The sequence below is a fragment of the Schistocerca cancellata genome, chromosome 8 (assembly GCF_023864275.1).
Source record: "Schistocerca cancellata isolate TAMUIC-IGC-003103 chromosome 8, iqSchCanc2.1, whole genome shotgun sequence".
Classification (NCBI taxonomy): domain Eukaryota; kingdom Metazoa; phylum Arthropoda; class Insecta; order Orthoptera; family Acrididae; genus Schistocerca; species Schistocerca cancellata.
In genome coordinates, this window is record NC_064633.1 from 437,236,111 (window position 1) to 437,245,757 (window position 9,647).

General features: G+C 42.5%; 1 non-coding gene across 1 annotated transcript; it reads right to left on the reverse strand.

The window, feature by feature from the left end:
• Positions 1-9,307: 9,307 nt before the first annotated feature.
• On the reverse strand, positions 9,308-9,382 carry Trnas-cga (transfer RNA serine (anticodon CGA)). Its single transcript has one exon. It is a non-coding gene; the product is annotated as a tRNA-Ser (tRNA).
• Positions 9,383-9,647: the final 265 nt, after the last annotated feature.

Below are 9,647 nucleotides of genomic sequence, written 5' to 3' on the forward strand. Positions count from 1 at the left end.
ATATTTACAATCATTGCATAAAACACAACTTTACGTCTTACAACAACAAAAAATTGCAGAACATGTGATTCTGAAACCTTGTTTCGAAAGTATCTGTGTCATTAACTTCAAAGGCTTCGATTTGCATGACCTTTGTTTCGTTTCTGATTTCTCGGAGATAATTTACTACTCTGAGATACTTTTTCTATTTATAATATACAAAATTTGTGTGATATTGACTGTTCTACATTTATTTATTTATTTATTTATTTGTCATCAGTCTTCAGAATGGTTTGATGCCGCCCGCCACGTATTCATCTCAGAGTAGCACTTGCAACCTACGTGCTTTATTTGCTGGATGTATTTTAATCTCTGTCTTCCTCTACAGTTTTTTCCCTCTACAGCTACCTCTAGTACCACTGAAGTCATTCCGTCATGTCTTAACTGATATCCGTCATGCTGTCCCTTCTCCTTATCAGTCTTTTCCACATACTCCTTTCCTCTCCGATTTTGCGCAAAACCTCCTCATTCCTTACCTTATTAGTCAACCTAATTTTCAACATTCATCTGTATAACCACATCTCAAATGCTTCGATTCTCTTCTGTTCCGGTTATCCACAGCCAATATTTCACTACCATATCATTCTATGCTGTACTCCAGACGTATATTCACAGAAATTTCTTGATCAAATTAAGGCCGGTATTTGATATTAGTAGACTTCTCTTGGCAGGAATGCCCTTTTTGGCATTGCTAGTCTGCTTTTGAAGTCCTCCTTACTCCGTCCGTCATTGGTTATTTTACTGCCTAGGTAGCAGAATTCTGTAACTTCATTTACTTCGTGACCATCAATCCTGATGTTAAGTTTCTTGCTGTTCTCATTTCTAATACTTCTCATTACTTTCGTCTTTCTTCGATTTACTCTCAATCCATACTCTGTACCCATTAGACTGTCCATTCCGTTCAGCAGATCATGTAATTCTTCTTAATCGGTGTCATATGCGAATCGTATCATTGATAACCTTTCACCTTGCATTTTAATTCCACTCCTGAACCTTTCTCTTATTTCGATCATTGCTTCTTCGATGTACAGATTGAGCAATAGGGACGAAAGGCTACATCCTTGTCTTATACTCTTTTTAAAACGAGCACATCGTTCTTGGTCGTCCACTCTTATTATATTCTCTTGGTTCTTGTACATATTGTATATTACCTTTCTCTCCCTATAGCTTACCCGTCTTAGCTGTTATACATATTGTATATGACTCGTCTCTCCGTATAGCTTACCCACACTTCTTTCAGAATTTCTTGACTTTTCTTGTCTTACTTCCATCACTAACTGCAACGTCAGAATTGTCACTCTCGTCCCTTTACGTGTACTAAAGCCGAACTGATCGTCATCTAGCGCATTCACCACTTCCTTTTCCACTATTCTGTATATTATTCTTGTAAGCAACTTGGATGCATGAGCTGTTAAGCTGATTGTCCGATAATTGTGGAACTTGTTAGCTCTTGCCGTTTTTGGAATTGGGTGAATGATGCTTCTTCGAAAGTCAGATGGTATGTCGCAAGACTTGTACATTCTACACACCAATGTGAATAGTCGTTTTGTTGGCACATAGCCCAATGATTTTAAAAATTCTGATGGAATATTATCTATTCCTCCTGCCTTATTTGATCTTAAGTCCTCCAAAGCTCTTTTAAATTCTAATTCTAATACTGGATCTCCTAACTCTTCTAAATCGACTCCTGTTTCTTCTTCTATCACATCAGACAAATCTCCCCCTCATAAAGGCTTTCAATATATTCTTTCCACCTATCCGCTCTCCCCTCTGCATTTAACTGTGGAACTCCCGTTTCACTCTTAATGTTATCACCTCGGCTTTTAACGTCCCCGAATGTTGGTTTGACTTTCCTGTATGCTCAGTCTGTCCTTCCGACAATCATTTCTTTTTCGATGTCTTCACATTTTCTTGCAGCCATTTCATCTTAGCTTCGCTTGCACTTCCTATTTATTTCATTCCCCAGCGACTTATATTTCTCTATCCCTGAGCTTCCCGGAAAATTTTTTTATTTCCTCCTTTCATCGACCAATTGAAGTATTTCTTATGTTACCCATGATTTCTTCCCAGTTACCTTCTTTGTACCTATGTTTTCCTTCCCAACTTCTGTAATGGCCCTTTTTAGAGATGTCCCTTCAACTTTAATGCCTACTGTCCAATTCCGTATTGCTGCATCTATAGCCTTAGATAACTTCAACCGTATGTCGTCATTCATTAGTAGTTCGGTATCCCACTTCTTTGCGTATTGATTTTTGCTGACTAATGTCTTAAACTTCAGCCTACTCTTCATCACTGCTATATTGTGATCTGAGTCTATATCTGCACGTGGGTACACCTTAATATCCAGGATCTGATTTCGGAATCTCTGTGTCACCATGATGTGATCTAACTGAAATCTTCCCGCATCACGTGGCCTTTTCCTAGTATACCTCCTCTTCTTGTGAGTCTTGAACAGAATATTCGCTATTGCTAGCTAAAACTTGTTTGTTTGTTCATACAAACAAGATATCCACAAAATAACACTCTATGTGTATTATGTCTGCTAGTTTGGACCTAGTGAAGATACGTTGGTTGGCGTCTGAAGAATTTTCAAGAGGGGGCAGCTATGATATTAATAAGAATGCACTTTTCAAAACACATCCACCACTCATTAGATGGTTCATTGGAGCTTACACAAAATGAGGCAACTATTAAAGGACGCCAGAATTTGTATATTTGGAACCATTGTATCAGTTAGTGAATTTTTAAACAGACCCAAAAATTTTTTTACACTGCAAAACAGTTTTTGATTACCAAATTGTCTTTGCTTTATCGATCTGTGCGATCATCATTCGATGTGTTTGTCTTTCTAAACTAGTAAACGAGACATAAAAACAAACAGCCAACAAAGGTGCAGTGATAAGATGATCTAAACAAGTAATAAAGCTATTGTAAAAACAAATCATCTTATGCTAATTTATATATAGGAAGTGAGGAAGACACACATCTGATAATGAACACATAGATCGAAACCCGTGATAAAATACTGTTATCAATTCTACAAATTTTAAAGACTGGATCGCTGTGCACTTCAGTGGCACTGAGTCACATTCCATTAAGAATTATTGCTGTGTAAAAGTTTGATCAAACAGCAACGAGAGTGTCGCAAACGACTGCTACACCATGAAGATAAAGATCTCAAAAAAGTCTATTCGGTTCTAGCAGAAGCAAGCAAATACCAAATGTTATGCAGGTTCTATGGTCATGATTATGACTGTCGTGTCACGCTCTCAAAATGCTGAGTTTGAGCATCGACACATGCTATACAGCGATTCCGGACAGACAATGATGCACGTCGACTTGATGACCACAAGCCAGCGTTATACGGCGTTCCACGTCTTTGCGAGTCGTCGGTGTTTCCTTGCAGATCTTTTTTTCCAGTTTCTCCACAGACAAACGCGCAGAGGCGTTATGCCTTGTTGGCACACAGGGCATTTTGTGCCCCTAACAATCTCCACGCCGTGTTAAGGAAGTCTGTAATTATCTTTGCCAAAGAGATTGAACAATCGACATATTGGTACCACGTCTACTGAAGAGCCAAAAAAACTGGTACACCTGCCTGATATCGTATATGGCCCTCGCGAGCACGCAGAAGAGCCGCAACACGACGTTGCATGGACTCGACTAATGTTGGAAGTAGTACTGGAAGGAATCGGCACCATGAATCTTGCAGGGCCTTCCATAAGTCCGTAAGAGTACAAGGGGGCAGAGATCTCTTCTGAACACCTCGTTGCAAGGTATACCAGATATGCTCAATACTCTTCGTGTCTGGGGAGCTTGGTGACCAGCAGAAGTGTTTAAACTCAGGAGAGTGTTCCTGCAGCCAGTCTGTACCAGTTCTGGATATGTGGGGTATTGTCCTGCTAAAATTGCCCAAGTCCGTCGAAATGCACAATGGACGTGAATGGGTGGAGGAGATCAGACAGGATTATTACGTACGTGTCACCTGCCTGAGTCGTATCTAGAGGTATCAGGTGTCCCATATCACTCCAACTGCACGCAGTCCACACCATTTCAGAGACTCCAATAGCCTTAACAGTCCCCTGCTGACATGCAGGGTCCATGGATGCATGAGGTTTCCTCTATAGCCGTACGCGATCATCCGCTCGATACGATTTGAAACGGGACTCGTCCCACCAGGCAACATGTTTCCAGTCATCAACAGTCCAATATCGATGTTGACGGGCCCAGGCGAGGCGCAAAGCTTTGTGTCGTGCAGTTGTCATGGGTACACGAGTAGGCCTTCGGCTCCGAAAGCTCTTATCGATGGCATTTCGTCGAATGGTTCGCACGCTGGCACTTTTTGAAGGCCCAGCATTGAAATCTGCAGTTATTTGCGGAAGGGTGGCACTTCTGTGACGTTGAATGATCCTCTTCAGTCGTCGTTGGTCCCGTTCATGCAGGATCTCTCTCCGACCGCAGCGATGTCGGAGATTTGACGTTTTACCGGATTGCTGGTATTCCCGGTACACTCGTGGAATGGTCGTACTGGAAAATCCCCACTTCATGGCTACCTCGGAGATGCTGTGTCCGATCGCTCGTGCGCCGACTATAATACCACGTTCAAACTCACTTAAATCTTGATAACCTATCATTGTAGCCTAACACGCATATTGTATCTGAGTTAACGTATTTGCTTGCATTTGGTGCAGTAGGGTACCGGGGCTGCGGTGTATGGATCTCTTATTTTGTTATTAATTTAGATAGTTCCTCACATATAAGGCTGAAGTCCCCTTCCAGTCCTGGGTGTTTTAGCTGTCATGCCCTTTATCTACATCTACATAAGAACTCTTCAGGAACCTCATAGTGTGTGGCGGAGGATATTTTGTGCACTACAGTCACTTCCCCCTTTCCTGTTGCACTCGCGATGTTTTTCGGGAGGAACGATTGTTGATATCCCTTCGTGCGAGCGCCCATATCTCTCATTTTTACCTTCACGGTATATTCGTTAGATATGCATAGGAGAAATCAGTTTATTGGTTGTCTCTTCTAGGGACGCACGCTATCAAAACTTCAAGAATACGCTACACCTCGACGCAGAACGTACAAGAAAATGTTCAAATGTGTGTGAAATCTTATGGGACTTAACTGCTAAGGTCATCAGTCCCTAAGCTTGCACACTACTTAACCTAAATTACCCTAAGGACAAACATACACACCCATGCCCGAGGGAGGACTCGAAACTCCGCCGGCACCAGCCGCACAGTCCATGACTGCAGCCCCCCAGACCGCTCGGCTAATCCCGCGCGGCGCAGAACGTACATCTTGCAGCGTCTGCCACTGGAAATGGCTGGACGTTTCTGTGACGCATTGGCGCTTAGTGAGTGAACCTTCGGGATCTTCTTTCTTTCTTCTATTAGTCCTATTTGGTATACTGATCCTAGACTGAGGAGCAACATTCAAGTACTAGTCGAAAAAGGGTTCTGTGATGTACCGTCTCAGTAAATGGGCTACTTTTTTTGCGGATCCTTCCAACGAATGTATCTGGCATCTGCCTTATCTGCGATAAGTTTTAAGTGCTCGTTTCACGTTAAATCGCGCCCTCTGCTGCAGTCCACTTACATTTCGTTTCTCCTCTCCTCCGGGTGACGGTACCAGGCTTACCCCTCGTCTACAGCCGTAGCTATCGATGGCTTGTTGTTAAATGGACTTCGCCTTCGGAGTACTCTTGTGACTGTTCCTACGCTAAGTCACTATTACTTGTAATGTTGAATGTCTTGCGAACTCGATGGGGAATGAGTTGTTTACGAAGGATTTTATTAATCATGATTGCGCATTTTATATATATATATATATAATCTAAAAGAACAGCGTCAATGTTGCTACTGTGTGCATTTGTGTTGTGTTGTGAAAAGAGATTTTGTCCAGAAAATAAATTAATTAGCGATAGCCTTTAACATCACTATCTCTTGGAAAACCTTCAGGCTGGTGGGATTTTATTCAACCCAGCACAATACACTCCAGTGTAAATTGCTACGTGGGTCAGTAGTCCACAATACTGAAAAGCAGTAGATCACAATCGATAGTGGCAGCATTGTGGTTCATATACCGAGTGCTATTGGAGAGGCAGGCGATTAGGGTTTGATTAGTCTTTAGAATACCAAACCAGACATACTAGTGTGTGTTACGTGTGAATATACTTCAATGCATACTCTGTTGGTATCTTCCCGATTAGTTCAATCCGTGCTACAGTTCCAAAAGTGGTTGAATTTTGAAAATCTGCGTGTTACCGGGATAAAATTATATAGGAAAGAAAATCGGACATAAATGTGAAAAGATCGGCTGTGATTTTCGGTATGAAAGGGTCCGCACTACAATTTCAAAGTTTGGCCCATGTGTATTGCTGTCGATTAGAGATCACGATACTCTAAAGCCAAAATCATGACCACTTTAGAGGTGTCTCATCAGGGAAAACATGGCAATCCAGAAACGGGCTGCTATATTTGTTACGGATAGGTTCGAACAACACGTAAGTGTTATGGAGATGCTTCGGGATCTCAAATGAGAATCCCTGGAGGGAGGCGACTATCTTTTCGAGAAATACTATTGAGAAAATTTAAAGAAACGGCATTTGAAGCTGATTGCAGGACGATTTTACTGCCGCCAACATACATTGCGCATGCAGACCACGAAGATCAGATACGAGAAATTAGCGCTCATACGGAGACATACAGTCAGACTTTTTTCCCTTGCTCTATTTGTGAGTGGAACAGGAAAGCAAATGACAAGTAGTGGCACAGGGTACCCACCGCCATGCGCCGTAGGCTGGCTTACGGAATACATGTGTAGATGTAGAGAGGGATGAAGCAGTGCAAAAGAGGTGAGATTGTGGCACCATCAACAATGTCAATCATTCTACAGCGATGGAGTCAACAAACTCGTCTTTCATTGGGAGAAACATATACATCATCAGGGTGGTCAGAGTGCCTATGTAAAGAAATGAATAAGTAGAACAGATTTTTTTTTTTGAGTCATCAGTCTTCTGATTGGTATGATGCGTGTCAGCACGGGTTCCCCTTCTAGGCTAAACTTTTCATCTCGGTGTACCACTTGCAAGCCAATGTCCTCAATTATCTGCTGGATGGTGTCCAATCTCTGACTTGTTCTACGGTTTTTACCGTCCATAGCTCTATCTAGTGACACGGGAGCTACTCCCTGATGTTTTAACAAATCGTACAGTCTCTTCTTGTTGCCAGTGTTTTCCATATATTCCTTCCCTTGCCGATTCTGCGGAAAGCCACCTCGTTCCCCTACCTTATCAGTCCACCTAGTTTCCAGCGTTCTTCTGTAGCATCACACTTCAAATACTTCTCTTCTGTCTCGGTTTTCCCACAGTCGATGTTTCACTACCATGCAGTGCTGTGCTGAAAACGTAGATTCTCAAAAATTTCTTCCTGAAATGAAGATCTGTGTTTCATACCTGTGGACCTCTCTTGGACAGGAGTGTCCTTTTTACCAAAGCTAGTCTGCTTGTTTCCCTACTTGCTCCGTCCGTCATATGTTATTTTGCTGTCTATGTTGTGACACCAGTGCTGTTGTTATATTTCTCGCTGTTTTCATTTATGGAGATTAAGGATGTAGAATGTTAGTAAGTTTTGTTTCATTTAAAAGGCCTTAAGAGTTTTCAGACAAAAAATTCGGGGGCATCACTTTTCAGCACGCTCTCGTAGATGTAGATTTACGCCACGAGGGATGGCGTCATGATCGACGCTCGTCTGAACGCGGCTTAAAAGCCCATTCATTCACATGAAGCTAGGTGTTGAAAATCGTTATGAATAAACGATAATAAAAATTGGGTGTTGGCCACAGAGCAGGAAAGTAAATACAGGGCCCCTCGGTCCACCCGAGATGCGTCACGCTTCCCCCTCGCTCTGGGGACCCACAACACCGGAGGTTTTGATCGCTCCAATCAATACGTATTGCACGATACACGAGGAGTGATATTTCAAGTCATCCGATTTACCTAAAGGAGATTGTTTCACGCAGATGAAGCAAAGCCATACCGTCATCACAACTTTTGGTTTCCCCGTAAAAAAATAAAAACCACTCTTCTGGGATTCACGCCTGTTCTCCGCTACGCAGTCTTTCGCATCTGATTTTGAGGAAACTATTCGGTAAGAAAATTTCATATTTCCACTGACTGTATGGTTTTTGTCAGTCTATGCTGCCTTGTTGCAGCAAACAATGTTACCTATATTTCTTTGTTCAGGACGTTACTTAGACGATTTTCTTCAAACCATTGCCTTGTTATATTGAATTTATTCCCTCATTTCTGCATAACCTGTTCACTTTCGAACTGCCGTTTCAGCTAAACATGTTGCAAGCTGTTGACATGGTCTGCTATTGGTCATTTCGAATGACGCATGAGCGATCGTAAATGTAACAGGGTTACTGAACTCTACTTGGTATGAGCGCAGCAAAGAGAGCAAACATACTTTCTGTTCACACATGTCTACAGAAACACAAACGAAATGAACAAGGGGAAGGTAAAATTTGGTTTACTGTCGAACAGTGAAGCCGTGCGTGTAGGAGACAACGCTTCTTCCACCTTTAATATATTCTATAGGAAAGTATAAGTAAGAATTGAAGAAAAATTGTTCAAATGGCTCTGAGCACTATGCGACTTAAATTCTGAGGTGATCAGTCACCTAGAACTTAGAACTAATTAAACATAACTAACCTAAGGACATGACACACATCCATGCCCGAGGTAGGATTCGAACCTGCGACCGTAGCGGTCGCTCGGCTCCAGACTGTAGTGCCTAGAACCGCACGGTCACTGCGGCCGGCGAATTGAAGAATAAAATAAAGCAAAACAAGTTATTGTCTAACAACGATGTGAAAGTATAATGCGATTGCTGTGAATACATTATTCTAGAGAGAAGCGTACGAAATTAAACTGTTGTTTTACTGTCTAATGGCTGGAACTGGTATTCGGATCAGAGTTTTATGTTTCGTCACACCTTTCTCGATATCCCTCATTGTTGTAAGAAAGCGTGCGCACCCTGCCACAATGTCCTCTCTTTCAACCAGAGATATCCTATTTTTACAGTTTTTAAAACGTAGCAGACGTTTCGGTTTTTCATCTGGACAGAAATGAACTAATTTAGTTCTCAACACTTTTCCGTTTGAGTTTACTCGTCGATGATGCATATTTTCGCGGGAATGAGATTTTCACTCTGAAGCGGAGTGTACGCTGATATGAAACTTCCTGGCAGATTAAAACTGTGTGCCGGACCGAGATTCGAACTCGGGACCTTTGCCTTTCGCGGGCAACTGCTCTACCAACTGAGCTACCCAAGCACGACTCACGCCCCGTCCACTCTCATTCTGGAAACATCCCCCAGGCTGTGGCTAAGCCATGTCTCCGCAATATCCTTTCTTTGGGGAGTGCTAGTTCTGCATGGTTCGCAGGAGAGTTTCTGTAAAGTTTGGAAGGTAGGAGACGAGATACTGGCAGAAGTAAAGCTGTGAGGACGGGGCGTGAGTCGTGCTTGGGTAGCTCAGTTGGTAGAGCACTTGCCCGCGAAAGGCAAAGGTCCCGAGTTCGAGTCTCGGTCCGGCACACA